We start from the raw sequence: 17398 nt of genomic DNA, 5'->3' as shown, positions 1-17398 counted from the left end.
TAACTGAGGAAATGACAAAGAACACTTTTACTTCAGAAAAAGAATTTTCTGACTTGATATTTCAAATATGTGACTTCCAAAGAAGGCCTAGTTTTGTACATTTAAAAAGAAGGTTGATTCTGTCTGGCTCAGTCTGCCCCAGGTGTGGTTTTGCTGAAGGGCAGGTGTTTGGAAGAGATAACCTTACCAGGTGCCGTCCACTGCTCAGATTCTCTGCTTCTAGGATATTCTGTGTACTATAAAATAAATGTAAGCTAAAGAGGAAGGCATGATTGCTAGGGGGGTAAAAAGATGGTTTCTGTTTTGCAGGATGAAAGTATTCATGGATGGATGGTGGTGTTGGTTGCATAAAAATGTGAGTGTTTCAATGCCAGCAATCTGTGCAGTTCAAGATGGTTAAAGTTATCAATTTTATGTTATTTATGTTTTACCACATTTTGAAAATAAAAGTAAAAAGATAAAACTGGAACCTAAAAATGTCCAGGTAACAATAAAGCTGGCAGAGTAGCGTATAGGACTACCCAGTGTATTTAGAGCAGCCCAGCAAAGAAGGGACCCCTAGAGAAATGGGGGATAAGAAAAGTGAAACAATTCAGACTAAGTTTCAGGCCATCTGACCACAATTGAGGCCCCCCAATACTACTCTACTAAGTGTATTATATTGTGGTGTGTATGTAGGTGTATGTGCACATGTGTGTGAATGTGTGTCAGGAGTACATGTATACACATGTGTATTGTGTAAGGGTGTGAATATGTGTGCATTTGGGCATCTGTACATAAGTGTATGTGTATAGGTGTGGCATGTGCATACTTGTTCATATGTGTAATGAGTTAGTGTGCATGTACATATGTGTGTATTGGGCGTGTGTGTAATTCTATGTGTTTGTGGGTGCACATACACGTGTATTTGCATGTGCTTAGTGAGCGCTTCGCTGGCCATAATGGCTTGTTTCTCTGGCCAAGAGACTTGATTCTCCCTGATTCAGCCATAAGTGTGCATTTCTCAGCATCAGGGTGACTAACCAGGACATCCGGAGAACTTTCTTCTTCTCTGCCCCACCCATCCTGCCCACTCCATTCTCGGGTGTCAGAGGCTGAGGCTCTGGCCCCAGTGTGAGCCCCACAGGAGGTCTTTGAGCCCTCAGGTTGCCTCACAGCCAGCATCCATGAGCATCTTTCTGTTTTCCAGGAGGGTGAGCCAAGGCTGCTCCTGTCAATGACAAAATGCTGGGACCTGGATTCACATGCAAGGAGAAACCAGGCACTGGGGGCTGAGGGTCCAGCTGCTCCTGGGCTGGGAGTCAGCAACCTCGGTGCTTCCAGGGCTCACCCTCCCTGGCCATGGGCACTGCCCCTTGGCTTTGCGGCAATTTGAGGCAATGAAAGTTTTTATTTCCTCTGGCTGTATTTTCTAGACATATTTTAACATAGCTATAATAACATAAAATGTTGAATTTTTTGTCCTGCTTTTAAAAAGATTCTAGTTAGGTTAGATTATAAACAAGGTGGGTGGATCACCTGAGGTTGGGAGTTCAAGACCAGCCTGACCAACATGGAGAAACCCCATCTCTACCAAAAATACAAAATTAGCCAGGCATGGTAGCGCATGCCTGTAATCCCAGTTACTCGAGAGGCTGAGGCAGGCGAATCATTTGAACCCAGGAGGCAGAGGTTGCAGTGAGCTGAGATCGCACCATTGCATATTAGCCTGGTCAACAAGAGCCAAACTCCATCTCAAAAAAAGTAAATAAATAAATAAAAATGCCTAATAAATACTTATTGAAAGTATAAGTATAAAAAACTTTAATTACATTAATTATGAGATTTTAAAACTGTATTACTTGAGAGAAGAGACCAAATCTCCTCGTGATAATTTTATTAATTTATTTAATAATAAAGATGAACATAAACATTTGTGCAATTCAGTGTTTAAAGTTTGCCAAGGTATATGTATATATTTTCCCAGTGCTGATGCTGTGAGAAGCCTAAGCCATGATGGAGAAGCCCCAGGCAGGTGCTCTTGTCAACGACCCAAGCTAAACGCCCAGCCAACACCAGCATCTGCGGCCAGCCGTGTGAGTGAGCCTTTGCAGAAGTCTAGTCCCGTCAAGCCCTGCAGATGTCTCCAGCACAGATAGAGCCTACAGATGTCTCCCCATGAAACCACACAGCCAAGTCCAGGCGGAAAATGTGAAAGGTGTTTCTACTAAGCCACTGAGTTTCTGGGTGATTTGTTTTACAGTAATAGAGACCGTTCAGGTTCTATCTTTTATATTTTTTTCAGTGGGAACATGAGACTTTTGAGAAAACACAGGTGATGAAACTATGTGCTCTTTTAGCCAATACAATGGGGAAGTTTTTCTGTTGATTAAAATAATTCAGGTGCTTACAGGTAGCTTGGTGAAAATGTGGCCACAGACTCTCAGTTTGGGTCCTCTTATCTGTCTTCCACCTTCCAAGGTCAGCACACCATTCCTAAAGCCCAGCCTCACACCCTGGAGTTTATCCCTCATCCCTTGAGGACCCACAGACAAACAGCCTTGCCAATGCAGTAGTACCTTGTCTCACCTCAACTGCCAAGTGGCCATGGGGTCTTCAGCAGCAGCTGGGGAAGATGCTCCAGAAACTGGTCCTGATAGCTTTGCCCTGTAACTTGACTGGGTTGCAAACAATGTGGGTGAGATAAACATGATTTCTAAGGCTCTTTTTCAGTATTGAAATTACATGTATGTCTGATCTCTTTAAAGAAAAATGTGAATTCTTTATTAAAACAATTTTCTTTTGTCCTTGTAGACTATTTGTCATATTTTGCTTCAATCAAGAGTTGGGTCAGACACAACAACTGGGCAGCTGACATGAGATCCGCACATTAGTTACTAGAAGAGCCAGAAGGCCACCCACTGTTCCTCCTAGTGAACCACTGGCAGAGCAGGTATGGCTTAGAACTGAGTTTCATGCTTGACTGCTGATATGGTTTGACTGTGTTCCAACCAAATCTCATCTTCAATTTTAGCTTCCACAATTCCCACATGTTGTGGGAGGGACCTGATGGGAGGTAGTTGAATCATGGGGGCAGGTCTTTCCCATGCTGTTCTCATAATAGTGAATAAGTCTCACGAGATCAGATGGTTTTATAAGGGGAAACCCCTTTCGCTTGACTCTCATTTTCTTCTCTTGTCTGCTGCCATGTGAGACGTGCCTTTCACCTTCCATCGTGATTGTGAGGCCTCCCCAGCCACGTGGAACTGTGAGTCCATTAAACCTCTTTCTTTTGTAAATTGCCCAGTCTTGGGTATGTCTTTATCAGCAGTGTGAAAACAGACTAACACAATTACACAAAAAAGTCAATGCATCAAAACAGAAAGAAGTCCACCAGTACATTTGAAATTACAGTTTATTTAAACAGGTAAAAATGTGTATATCTTTTTAAAATGAAAATACAAAGTAAGTGAATCAATAATACAAACATGTTTATAGCAGTAATTAAAACAGAGGTAACATTTACCAGTGTGAAAATATCAGAATTCCAATCACACTTGGATCTTCAATGATTGAAGTGTGCATTCCACACAGCAGGGGCTGGTAGACTGAAGATAAATTCCTCCTCTGGATGTGCCATCCTCAGTCAAGTTCTTCCTCATCACCATTCATCAGCTCACACAGTGGGGTAGCTGGCTGTGGTGGCGATTCCACAGTTGTTCCTCCGGTCTTTGGCCATCTTTATGTAGCCATCCAAGCCCCAGTTTTTACCCCAGCTGAAAGGAGAACAGGTTTTCCATTTCAGAGGAAGGATAAAGCACTTTGGGTTATTAACTTAAACAGTGTGCCAGAAGCCACAGGCTTAACATAAAGAATCAGGAGATGCCGATGTTCCTGTTCATCCCTTATAAATTCTTAAGTCAAAACCTGCATATCACTTCAATCCCAAGCCCAAAACTGTGACCTTTCACAGAACTGCAAAATCAGAAACAGAAAAAGGACAGGATGTCTTTCCAGCCAGGTATGCTTCAGAATTAAGAAAATGTTCAGAATTTAAACATGCAATGGGACAAATACCATGTTAATATCCCCAGCATGCTTGTGACAGTATCTTGATGTTACAATCAATCATTACTATTCTGTGTTCTATCTAAGGGGGATAAAGACTTCTGGGATTTCAGAAATGGGATTAAGGGCTTGCGGTATGTAAATACTGATTGCAAAAAAGGATTCTCCTTTGAATTTCAACTATAAGCCTTTCTGGCAATTTATACCTGTTCTTCACCAGCCAATATTTATTGTTATCCGAGTCTGCTCCTTCATAGCCATAGCCAACCGCCAGCATAGCATGATCTAGGCCTTCAGGGTCACAACGTGGCTCAAAATAAATTCCTGAGAGAATAAAATGAAGGCTGGGTGAGAAGTTCCCAAGGACACCTGACAGTAACCCACCCTGTCACCCACAGGGAGGGAGGCATCTCTAGAATCAGTGAAATGACACACAGTCCAGATCGGGCTTAACAAGATCTATTGTTATCAAAGCTAGGGAATTAGGTTGTCATCCACAACTAGCAGAAATTGAAATTGGCATAAGTCCTTCATAAAAAACTTTCCTACAGGCATAAAAGACCACTCATTTTAAGCTTGTAATTCTACTCTAGAATATCAATCTTAAAAATAGCACAGAACACCAAAATCCTTGAATCAAAAGGCTCTTTTCAGATTTAATCACAGAAGTAAAAATCTTTCTAAAAATTCTAAGAATACAACAATTAGAGAATATTTAAGTAAATTAAACTATACTATAAATAACATAGCTATTTATAAAAAGTTATGAAGTACATGTATTCATGGAGATATGCTCAAAGTAATGTCAAACAGAAGCATTGGGTATGATTATTGCATGTATAGGGTCCATCATGCTGGTGTGCTATGGTGGTTTACTTTTTTTCTGCAATAATTTCTATGAAGAAAGATGCTTACCTTTTTTGTAGAACTGGAAGGAGAAATGGCTTGCATCAACAGCAACAGAGACGGGCTCCACAGTTGCCACTGCCTTCGCCAGGTCCTTCTCCCGTGAAGGGATGTCCACAAAGCCAGTGTCATTAGCAACAGAGTACTTGGGATTGTACCTACAGGTTTTAACCTTTTAAAGGTAAAGAGGGAAGCGATTTGATTACTACCATCCTTCTCCCAGGGAACGTGAGTCAGAATCACAATACTCAGCAGTTTGCAGCACAGAATTTCCAAGTCAACACTGTCACAAATCATCCAAGGAAGTGAAATGTTGTTACTAATAGTTAATTTGAAACTGAAAATTAGCTCAGTTCTCTTCGGCAAGACCCCTAGGTTTACTTTCCATAAGACGTTTTTCGCAATGGAGACATCTGTATTATGTGTAGAATGGTTTGTATATTCTCCATGTTACACAGAAGCAAGAACAGCCGCATGTTAACCATGTAATCCCAGAACTGTGCAAAGGCTATAATTTATAATGACAACACAGACAGTTTGCAGATAGAGATTCCACCATCTAAAATGGCAATTCTGAAAAGTGTCTGTTATCTCTGAAAGTGTCCCAGTAAAACAAGGCAGGAACGGCGTCAAGAGAAGGAGCTCCATTTACCTTTCCTTCATATGGGTAGGATGCCTCAGAGTCCAGGCCTCCGTTCTCCTGAACATATCGGAAGGAATTATCCATGAAACCACTGTTGCAGCCCTCATTGCCTTAAGGCCAAGAGCAGTCTACCAGATTCTGTTCACTCAGTGAAATAAGTTTGCCTGTTTTCCAGAGCATCTGCCCTTCCAGAGCACCAGTTGCACTAAAAGCCCAACAAGAGCCACACATACCCTGAAAAGAGAATAAAAAAGCTGATACCCACAAACACACACACACACACAGCAAGACTTTTAACAACAGCTCATATATCTAAATACTCCTTTAAAAAGTGAACTGCATGCTGCTGCACACCCTACCATAGCACAAATGTCAATTGCTTCTTGGCTTTCCTGGGGTGATAGGAAGTCTGAACCTAACACAGTCTCACCTGATTCTTCACAGGAGTCGTGTAGCCTTTCTCTCTCCAGTCCACAGATGTGGGGATCTCAAGAAGAAGACGTTCCTGGAACTCCTTCCCCTTCCTGTGCTTCTGGTATTGAAAACCATTCATCACCTGCCTAAATTCTTCATTGGTCTTCAAGCAAAAGTAAATAAAATGTCAAAAAGCAAGAGATTAATTTGGTAAAGAACTGAGGAGGAGAAGCACAGAGTTCGGCAGTCCACAGCATACTTACCATGTCTCCAAAAGCGTTCATGGCCATTGTGAAGTTGTGTTTCCCTTGACTGTATTCTTGATTGTGCTGCTCAATCATCTTCATGTTCTTCTCCCACACTGCTCTCCTCCATCCTTCTTCATTCTAAAGGCAAACATGTAACTGATGCTTTTTTTTTTTTTTTTTGAGACGGAGTCTTGTTCTCTTGCCCAGGATGGAGCGCAGTGGTGCAATCTTGGCTCACTGCAAGTGCCACCTCCTGGGTTCACGCCATTCTCCTGCCTCAGCCTCCCGAGTAGCTGAGACTACAGGTGCCGCCAACACATCCAGCTAATTTTTTGTATTTTTTTTTTTTTTTTTTTTAGTAGAGATGGGGTTTCACTATGTTAGCCAGGATGGTCTCGATCTCCTAACCTCATAATCCGTCTGCCTTGGCCTCCTCAAGTGCTGGGATTGCAGGCGTGAGCTACCAGGCCCGGCCGATGCTCTTCATTTCTAATTAAAACCCAACATATGCTAACCAACTGAATCTTCAGACAGAGATGTAAGAGTAACCATGGCCAGGGAAGGCTTGACACCTCTGGGAGATGTTCTCCAAGCTCAGACACAACAAGGATGTAAGCCCATATCGTGTTCATAATCAGTGCTGTTAAGTTATTGCATTAGGTTATTGGTAAGAGCTGGCCTCTAGAAGCTACTCTCCAGCCATATGATCCCAATAGCAAAGCCCATCTCTCTGGGGCTCCCCTGGACAGTTTCAGATGCCACCAACCATGCCATATAATTTCTTATGCTTTGCTTTCCACTTGGTCCATTGTGCATCTAAACTGGTCATGTGTTAGAGCAGCTGAGGCAATTCCCCGGCAAAAGGCAGCCAGGAGGAGTGAAGGATTCATGTTTCAAAAATCTAGGAAGGGAAAAGAAATGAGGATCTGATTAGACCCATCCTAAAAAGCCATTTTACTGCTACCTGAGAAACTAGGGCCACCATGGTAGAATAAAAATATTTAAACTATTCTTCCAAGCATTTACATAAGGACTGTGGAAAAGTCTGGAGAAATACAGGGCAAGTGGAGATATTGGATGGAACCACCAAAATGAAAAGCAGCCTGTCCAGAGCTGTAGGTGCTGAAACAGTTTTATGGGATGATAACTTAGGCTATGAAAAGGATAGGAAGGTACCTTACGGGCGAGAAGCTTAAGGCGACAACCGGGAAACTAGGAAACCATTGGCCCAGGTTTTGTACCAACTGGGCTCAGGTCATCCAGGCAAAACCTCATTAATGAAGACATCTAATTTCAAGAAGGGACAAAGGGATCCCCAGTAATTGGGAGGTCACTTCGCACCTTGTTCTTGGCTAATACACAGCAGAAGGTGAAGTATGTTTTCCAAACTCCCCTTGTAATGAAACAGTTCTTGAACGTCTTCCCAGGAGAAACTGAGAAGGAGAGCACCTACCTGCCGCCGCTCCCGCAGTCCTGCAGTCCTGCAGGTGGGCCAGTCCTGCCAGCACTCCAACTCCCCTCACAGAGCATAAACTGAATCAGGTGGCCGAACCACAGGAAACCAGAGTCCCCAGTGTCCGCGCCCACACAGGGATACGCAGTTTCCCAGGCTTTGGGCTGGGGACCCAGGTCAGGTCCCTGCCTCTTGCTCCTGCCCTCCGCTCATGCTCACTGAGGCCCCAGGAGGTGGGTGGTGTTGCAGGGAGCATGGGGCACCCCTGCCTGATTTGCCGGGGTGGAGCCTCCTGGTCCCACCCCACCAGCCCTGGGAATACTGCGGCCTGGCACTCCCGAAAATCCCTCACTCACAGAGCTGAAGGACTTGCTGGGTCCTTGGTGGCTCCTGTCCAATCTTAGCCCACTGGGGTGTCAGCTGCAGTAGCCAAAGGTGGACAGGCACAGTGAGCAGGTGCTGGGTCCAGGAGTCTCCTGTCGCCTAAGGCCGCCTGAAAGCAGCTAATTGACCTATAAAACCCCTAGTCCCCCTGTCCCCTTGCCGCCCAGGCAGGCACGCCCCCACCGCTTGCCCGCGCTGCGATTGGCTGCGCCAGCCGCTGGGCGGGGCTTCCCGGCGTGCTGACTCTTGGCAAGTGGAGCAGCTCAGTCCCCTTGCCTCAGTGGAACCGGAGGAAGGGAGCTGGGGGCTACGAAGAGAAGGGTCAGAGGTCTCCCTGGAGGGTTCGGATCAACTAAGTACCCTATTTAATACCCTGGGCGGGTGGTTTATGAAAAGAAGTTTACAGGAGCCTTGTGTGCATTTTCAGCCTAACCCTGTTTTTCCCTTAGGCCTAGAATTTTTGATTAAAATCTCCTGCAGGGCTGAGAGCCAAAGGACTCTAGTCCAGTGGTTCCTGTTTAGTCCACAGCAAAGGTGGGGCCGGTTGGAAGAACGCATAACCCGCAGGCAGAAGCCTCATCTCCCAATTAAGGGTATAGAAGAATCTGGGCGTGTTGCTGGTGGCTCATGCCTGTAATCCCAGCACTTCGGGAGGCTGAGGCAGGCAGATCACTTGAGCCCAGTAGTTGGAGACCAGCTTGGGCACCCTGGCGAAACCCCATCTCTACTAAAAATACAAAAATTAGCCGAGTGTGGTGGCCCGCGCCTGTGGTCCCAGCTAGTCGGGAGGCTGAGGCATGAGCATCGCTTGAGCCCCGAAGGTTGAGGTTATAGTGAGCCAAGATCGCACCACTGCACTCCAGCCGGGCGAGAGGAGACCCTGTCTCAAAAACAAAACTAAACTAAACTAAAAAAAAAAAAAAAAAAAAAAAAACTAAAAAAAACAGCAGACGAAAAAACAACTGGTAGGAAAACGCACTCTTGAAACACGTGATGAGATGATCAAGACCAGACCCTAAGAGGGTGGGGACTGGCTGGGTGGGTATCCAGTGACCATGGGCGTTTCATGATGCCTTGTTTCCAGTCTCCTCCACTCAGCGATTCTTCTTCCCATGAAGTCTTGCATTAAGTGAATGAATCAATCATCAAGAGTTAATGAAGCTCTGACTTTGTACTTATCATCCTTTGCTTGGTACAGCTGGACACTGCCTTAGAAACAATCTCCAGGTAACTTTCCCAACTGCTTTTGTGAGGCCCAGTTTTCCATTTTAAAATCTAAGATTACCTCAGTAATCTTGCTTTTATAGCAAGTGGGCATGGAGCCTGACAGATATATTTAAACTAAGTTATGGACAAGCTGCTTGGTGCATTGGGTAGCAGAGGAGCTAACCTTGTGGGACATCTCCCCACATTCGTAATATTCACCCCTAAATCTAATCAATAAATGCTTGTTTAGAGGCCATAGAAACTCTTCCTGAGATCTGACCTGTGTCTTCTGCCATCTGCCTGATTTCTCCCCATAGAATAGGAAAACACTGTGTAGGAGATATTGTGAATAGAATTACGAATATAGAGTGGGTGTGGTGGCTCACGCCTGTAATCCCAGCACTTTGGGAGGCCAAGGCGGGTGGATCACCTGAGTTCAGGAGTTCAAGACCATCCTGGCCAACATGGCGAAACCCTATCACTATTAAAAATACAGGCCGAGACGGGCGGATCACGAGGTCAGGAGATCGAGACCATCCTGGCTAACACCGTGAAACCCCGTCTCTACTAAAAATACAAAAAACTAGCCGGGCGAGGTGGCGGGCGCCTGTAGTCCCAGCTACTCCGGAGGCTGAGGCAGGAGAATGGCGTAAACCCGGGAGGCGGAGCTTGCAGTGAGCTGAGATCCGGCCACTGCACTCCAGCCCGGGCTACAGAGCAAGACTCCGTCTCAAAAAAAAAAAAAAAAAATACAAAAATTAGCCAGGCATGATGGCAGGCACCTGTAATCCCAGCTACTGAGGGGGCTGAGGCAGGGACAACTGCTCAAACCTGGGAGGTGGAGGTTGCAGTGAACTGAGATCGCACCACTGCACTCCAGCCTGGGAGACATAGTGAGACTCCGTCTCAAAAAAAAAAAAAAAGAATATAAATAGAAAATGCAGTGATTCAAATAAGCAACTATTAGTACCTCAGATCAGAGCCATGAGTTCTATACTAGACTCTTACATGTTATTTCCTCTGGTATCTCAGCAATAATACTGAATAAAGATCAGACTCCTTATTCAGCGGGTGGGATAGTTCTCCATAATAGAAGCTGGGTTCTCAGGGGATCCTGTGGATATAAGGATGAAGGATAGAAGCACTTGGGACCGTATCTACAGGTCTGATTTGAGAACAATGAGACCAAGACAGGAAGGCAGCAACTGCTGGTTGGGGGTGGGAGTAGGGAGGAAACAGGACACAAGAAAATAAGTATAAACCACCAGACTGCAGTCAGTGATCAACAAAAGTTCCGAAGTTTATATTGAGAAGAGTTCCCTTGTTTGGCGTTTGAAGGGATTATATAAGGGATTCGGGTTGCTTGATTTTTTTCATTCTTTTTCTTTTATGTGGTCTCAATTTTTTTGTTAAAAAAAAAAAAAAAAGAATGCCTTATGTTTGCCTTTAGAACTGATGAATGAATGAACCTCACTTTTTTAATACCTGAGATTGTCACTGAAGCACTGTTACCTGATTTAGGCTTAAAAATCTGAAACCGAATTTATCCTAGATGATAAGGTGCAAGTCTCTTGTCTCCTGGAAATGATCAGGCAAGGAACCACCCAGGAGGCCCCGGGCAAAATGCCCTCCTGGAAGCTGGTGGAGTAGGAAGATGCTGAGGCCCAGTACGGTCCCTGGAGCATGCATTATTGTTTGTTTGACCATACATTAGTCAGGCTTCTGAACCTTCTACTATACCTATCTGTGCACTTTTTGTAAAATTCAGTTTTAGCAAATTACCCTGCTAAGTCAGTTTAGCTGCCAGGAATCCTCGTCCACCATATATTGATCAGGGTCCTCATCCCCCACCATCCCGCAGCTGATGTCAGATAACCTTGGCCTGTGCTCAGCAAGAATCCCGTTAGGTCAGTTTAACCAGAATCCTCCCTTACCCCTGATGTTCCCTCGTAGTCATTTCCTATTCGCTAACACCCATCCTCCTCCTTGACTGTGATTCCCACTGCCTTGTGCTGGATTCAGAGTTGAGCACAATTGCTCTCCCCCACTGTAAGAACTACTTGCAGTGCTCCTAGACCTACCTATGTGAACCTGTTTCTTAACAGTGACTCACCTGTATTTTTCTCCTTTCAACTTGACACTAACTGAGGCTTATCCACATCAAAGTGGAACAACTGGCCCTGGGGGATCCTCGAGGCTTCACCTTGATGGCCTGCAGGCTCACATTCCACTTTTTCTGATGCCTTCTGGCTTCCAGAGTCCAGTTTGCCAAACAAGTGATGGAGGTTGGAAGGAGGGAGGAGGTGACAGAGGCGAAGGAGGGTAAATTCTTTTCTAAGCCTTACTTGCCCCGACATGCATTTAGGTTTTTAGAAAGGAACCTGACCTCACCCTTTATTTTGTATCTCCCACTGCCATGACCAACCTTACCTGTAAAAATGGGGCATAGAAGAGCCCCTATCTCCTGGGGCAGTGATTTTGAGCAGAGGGTCACTGACCAGTAGCACCTGCATCTCTTGGGAACTCGTTAGAAAGCAAATTCTGGGCTGGGGACGGTGGATCATGCCTGTAATCCCAGCACTTTGGGAGGCCGAGGCTGGCGGAACACAAGGTCAAGAGATCAAGACATCCTGGCCAACATGGTGAAACCCCGTCTCTACTAAAAATACAAAAATTAGCTGGGCATGGTGGTGTGCGCCTATAGTCCCAGCTATTTGGGAGGCTGAGGCAGAGGAATTGCTTGAACCTGGGAGGCAGAGGTTGCAATGAACCAAGATCGTGCCATTGCACTCCAGCCTGGGTGACAGAGCAAGACTCTGTCTCAAAAAAAAAAAAAAAAAAAAAAAAAAAAAGTAATGCCTGGGAATGGATTAGCTTGCTGACAAGAGTTATTCCATTGTGTGTTTCTACCTGCAGTACCTGAGGATGCACATTTTCTCATGATTTACAAACTAACTCATTTTATAGATGTAATTCATTGCCCTAATTTTCATACATTTGGGGGGATCGTTCTAACTTCAACTTTATTATTATTACTTCAAGGTGATATTATTTCCCCATCATCATCACAGTCATTACCATAACTAGTTGGTGCTAACAGTAGTCACCCTGCATTGAGAACCCATGCTCCAGGCCCTTTCCACACAGACTTGATTTAATTCCATTCACCCCTCACAACAACCATCTGAAGAAAGAATCACTAAGCCATTGTATAATTGAAACACAAGAGGCAAGTGACTTGTGTGCCCTTGGGCAGGTAATTTAAACACTCTGTGCCCCCAAGTTCCAATAGATAAATGTGAATAATAATATCTTTCTTACCTACTACATGGGGATTTGTCAGCAGTTAAAGTACTGTACATTTGTGAGGTATTTCATGTACATTGTGTACTGTACATTGTGAGGTATTTCAGCAATTCACCTGTGAATTGCTCATGTGATGACACAGTGTGCTTCCAGTGTCAGTGTGCTGGGAAGGAGACAGAATAGGAAGAAGACTAAAAAGATGCCGAGTCTAGCGCAGGGTATCCTGGGGAAAACACCTCCTGTTTGTCCAACAGCGATTGGCCGTACACTGAAGACACGCTACCTGCCTGTGAACTGGCGTGACCCTGTTGAAATCTTGTGGAAATCCTGAGATGCTCCTCAGAGGGTGTTTATCCCTCGAGCTGGCACAAATGCCATTTGTTGTTCAGTTTTTCCTTCTACTCTGCCTCTTTCTGGTACAAAACGGAATTGAAGAGGACATGAACCAGCAAGGAACAATCTGAAATCAGAATGGTGACAATGGGAGAAAGTAATCTTGGTTCAACCCAATGTTCACCTGAAGTCTCTTTATTGAAGACTACTAACAGGAACAAAATTGCATAATAATCTTCCTCTGATAATTTCAAGTTCCAGAATTTCTCTATGGAACTTTCAAATTTCACACCTGTTGACTCATGGAATTTTCCCTAGAATCTGCAAATTCCCCAAGTCTTTGGAGGTTTGATGCTCGCTCACCGGTCAGCAGTACTGTAGGAGGTTCTGGGGAGTTTGACTCAGAAGAGCAAAGGCTCTTTCGAATCTTCAGTCTGATTCTGAGATTCCCCAGGGACAACTGGAGCCTTTCTTAACATCTCTTGATTGGAAAGACCATCTGCTTCATCCTCTGTTGCAACAGAAATAGCCATTGGGAAGCTCCATGGTGAGGCACAATGAGTTTACTCTAGTATGTGTGACTCGGTTCATTTTATTCCGTGGTTTCCGGTTGTGGGGACTTGGCCAGGTCACATAGCTCCCCTGAGCCTTAGTTTCATCACTCAGAAAATGAGGATAACAATTCTACTTGCCTCACAGGATTGTTGTGAAGATTAAATAAGACATGTAAACATTTGCTTATAGTAATTTCACACCACTTTACTGTGGAATCAAGGACAGAATTCTTACAGAGGTCTTGGTTACTTAAGAAAACATCCAATCAAGGATTTGATTCACAGGAAACCCTCACCATCTTTCTCTTTTTATTTTTTTTCTTTTGAGACAGGGTCTCACTTCGTTGCCCAGGTTGGAATGCAGTGGCGCAATCTCAGCTCAATGTACCCTCTGCCTCTCCGGCTCAAGAGATTCTCCCGCCTCAGCCTCCAAGTAGCTGGGATTACAGCCATGCACTACCATATCTGGTTAATTTTTGTATATTTTGTAGAGACGGGATTTTGTCATGGTGCGCAGGCTGGTCTTGAACTCTTTGGCTCAAACAATCCACCTGCCTCAGCCACCCAAAGTACTAGGATTACAGGCATGAGTCACCACACCTGGTCCTCGCTTACTTTCCTACTTCCTGTGAGCCAGGTTACCAAATTGATGAAATTAACCATAACGTCATTGTGATGGGCAAGCAGATATATTAAAGCAAAGATACAGCAGGTTAACATTATTAAATTATGCTCATCCTAGGACAAACCTGGCCACAGGAGGCCTTTGCCAATATTATGGAAAGTGTTGTGACCATCTCTTTTAAAGCTCAGTTAAAGGTTTCTGCCTGGACTCCAGGCTGCCTCAAGCTCTTTACTTGTCTTTATCATTCTTTAAGGAGGGACCCAGACACAGTGTGCAGAGGCCTGAATCCTCTAGACCATTCTCTCTCCACCATGAGTCCTGCCCTGGGGACCTTTCCAGCTCCCTTTGGCCTTATGAGCCAGAAAATCAGGCTAGAGCCTAAAGAGAACAGAAATTTCAGAATCAGGCGTGTTCTGAGACTGTATGGGGGAGCTGAAGGACACAGTGGGCTTTCTACATTGGAGACTTCCCATCATACTCTCTCTGACCAGGGAGAAAGGACAGATGTTGTGTGATTTTGCAGTCTATGGCTGCTCATATGGCTGCAGTCTATGGCTTCTCATTCTCACTGCTCTTTACACCTCATTATTTACTTTACTCCCTGAAAAAATTTCTCCCTAACAGGCTCAATACCCAACTTCTGGGTATTGTCACCCACATTTGCCTTGGTTCTACCTTTTCAGATTGCAGGATCCCAAGGTGTTGCTTGGAGCAGCTCAGATTCTCCACTAGATCTAAGATCTCACCTAGTCCTGAGGATTTCCTTAAAGGGAAGGGGAACGAGGGACAGAGAGAGAGAGAGAGAGAGAGAGAGAGTTGCTGCCTTTGCTCTATAGCATCTGCTTGGTGAAGAGGCTCAGGATCTGGATCCTCGCCCCTCAGCTCTCAGGAACCCCATTCCCACCTGACAGGGATGGCAAGTTCATCCTATTATTCATTAAGAAATTTGAAAACAATCATTCAGGAATTTTAGGTCAAGAGCTGGAAAACCCCAAGCCTCTATCACCTGAGCCAAGGGAGATACTGTGAGCACCTGCAGGATACACCCACGTTCTACCACCTGCCTGAAGAAGCCTGTGGTTCTTCTCAGCTTCTCAAGGATGAAGTGCAGAGCAAGACTCCGTCTCAACAACAACAACAACAAAAATATATATATAAGACCCCAACAAGGATGTTTCAATGATTTAGGTGCACTCAGGTTCCAAAACATTTTTAAGAGAAATAATAGTAGCATTATGCTGGAGACAACATGCTAAGTACTACTTAACTTATCCCTTTAATTTTCACAATAACCACAGAGGTAGGCATTTTTAATTCCTCTTTTATGAGTGTGGAAATGGAGGGTCTCAAAATTTAAGTGTCTTCCCCAGTGTTACATGGGTGTTAAGGAAGAGACTGTGATTTGAACCTGGAACTATTCCTAAATCAGCAGTCTTAGTTACTCTTTATTTGTTTACTTATTATCTGTGTCTTCCTGTCAGCCATTGTATTCACTACTTACCTAATAAATAGTAGGTCCAAAATAAATATTTGTAGAATGAATGAATACTATCTCTCTTTAAGACCTAAAGACTGGAGATGTGCTGGGAGCGGTGGCTCATGCCTGTAATCCCAGCGCTTTGGGAGGCCAAGTGGGGTGGATCACGAGGTCAGGAGTTCAAGACCAGCTTGGCCAACATAGTGAAACCCTGTCTCTACTAAAAATACAAAAAAAGTAGCTGGGCCAGGGGCTTACGCCTGTAATCCCAACACTTTGGGAGGCTGAGATGGGTGGATCACCTGAGGTCAGGAGTTTGAGACCAGCCTGGCCAACATGGTGGAACCCCATCTCTACTAAAAATACACAATTAGCCGGGCGTGGTGGTGTGTGCCTGTAATCCCAGCTACTCGGGAGACTGAGGTGGGAGAATCACTCGAACCTGGCAGGCAGAGGTTGCAGTGAACAGAGATTGCGCCATTGCACTCCAGCCTAGGCAGAAAGAGTGAAACTCCACTCAAAAAAAAAAATTAGCTGGGCATGGTGCCAGGTGCCTGTAATCCCAGCTACTCAGGAATCGCTTGAACCTGGAGGTGGAGGTTGCAGTGAGCTGAGATTGCACCACTGCACTCAGCCTGGGTGACAGTGGCAGTTCAGTGTTTCGTTTCATAGTTCACTGAAACATTGGGGTCAATGTCTTTGTGCCCATAAGGGGTCTAGACAATGCTGCAGCTCCCTGGTACAAGAATGTGAATTTCTTTTTGCCTTGCAGAAATATTTCATGTTGAAACTTTTATAGGATTTCACTCTTCTTTTGTTGTTGTTAATATCTTGCATTCCAGATCAACTGACTGAAGTTATTACAGTGCTGAAAAATTTGAATTTATATAAATCATGAGAAAAATCTTTTTCAGAAATGGGGAAAGTAAAATTTAGCCTCAAATAATGATTTCTTCTTATTATTATTTTTTTAATTCTGGGAATAGTCAAATCCTTTCTCCTGTAGCTTGGGGTAGTGATGGGCCAGGCCCCACTGCCCCTTCATTTGGGTGGAGCTTTCTCACCACTTTTAGGCAAGCATGTGCAGGTTGACTGCAGGCCTTTTGACTTCCTTCAGCATCCTCCAATCCTCCTCTGACCTTTTGCATTTATGCTCTCATCCCTACTAAAACCACTTCCAGAAATTCAGACACAGTAACTCCCTTTCTGAATGTTTAAAAGCTCTCAAATGACCTTGATTTTCCATAGACAATGCCTTGGAGGAGTGCTGACAATATAGCAGAGTGCTTCTTAGGGTGGGAGCCAGTTGGCCTTCCCTAGAATCCTTACTCTAGGTCCTGTTCAGAATATGGGATCTTATTTTGAGAATCTCTTAGTATTTGGCATATATAAGAAGTTCACAGTTCAAGAAAATGCAGATCAGTATTCAGAGGAAAGAGAAGTGCCAGAAATGGAAACTCTTGGTCAGCGTGGCTGGAAGCATCTGGGGGAAAATGGGCTGGATGGCCAAATGGGGCAAATGCACATGTGTGGTGGGGAGAAAGCAATACAGATGGAAAGAACACTGCTCAGACAACCTCGCAACTCCGGAGAAGGCACTGAATACAAGAGAAGAGGCGATATGAGACTGGATGCTGAGGCAGGCCCCAAGTCAGAAATTATTTAAAGTCATTGACAATCAGATGCCTGTTGACATGACTTCAGTTAGTTGATAAAATAATAATTTCCAAAATTTAGAGATAAATTGATCATTGAGGGAAAAAAAAATGTTCCCTTGTGGCTTAAATTTGTTTTGGCCCTGT

General features: G+C 44.4%; 1 pseudogene; it reads right to left on the bottom strand.

The window, feature by feature from the left end:
* Nucleotides 1-3483: 3483 nt before the first annotated feature.
* LOC139356082 (procathepsin L-like) lies at nt 3484-7148 on the bottom strand (annotated as a pseudogene).
* Between the last annotated feature and the right edge of the window lie 10250 nt (nt 7149-17398).

The sequence above is a fragment of the Macaca nemestrina genome, chromosome 9, assembly GCF_043159975.1.
Source record: "Macaca nemestrina isolate mMacNem1 chromosome 9, mMacNem.hap1, whole genome shotgun sequence".
Taxonomy (NCBI): domain Eukaryota; kingdom Metazoa; phylum Chordata; class Mammalia; order Primates; family Cercopithecidae; genus Macaca; species Macaca nemestrina.
The sequence above is the reverse complement of the archived record's forward strand: the minus strand, read 5'-3'. Positions and strand labels throughout refer to the sequence as shown.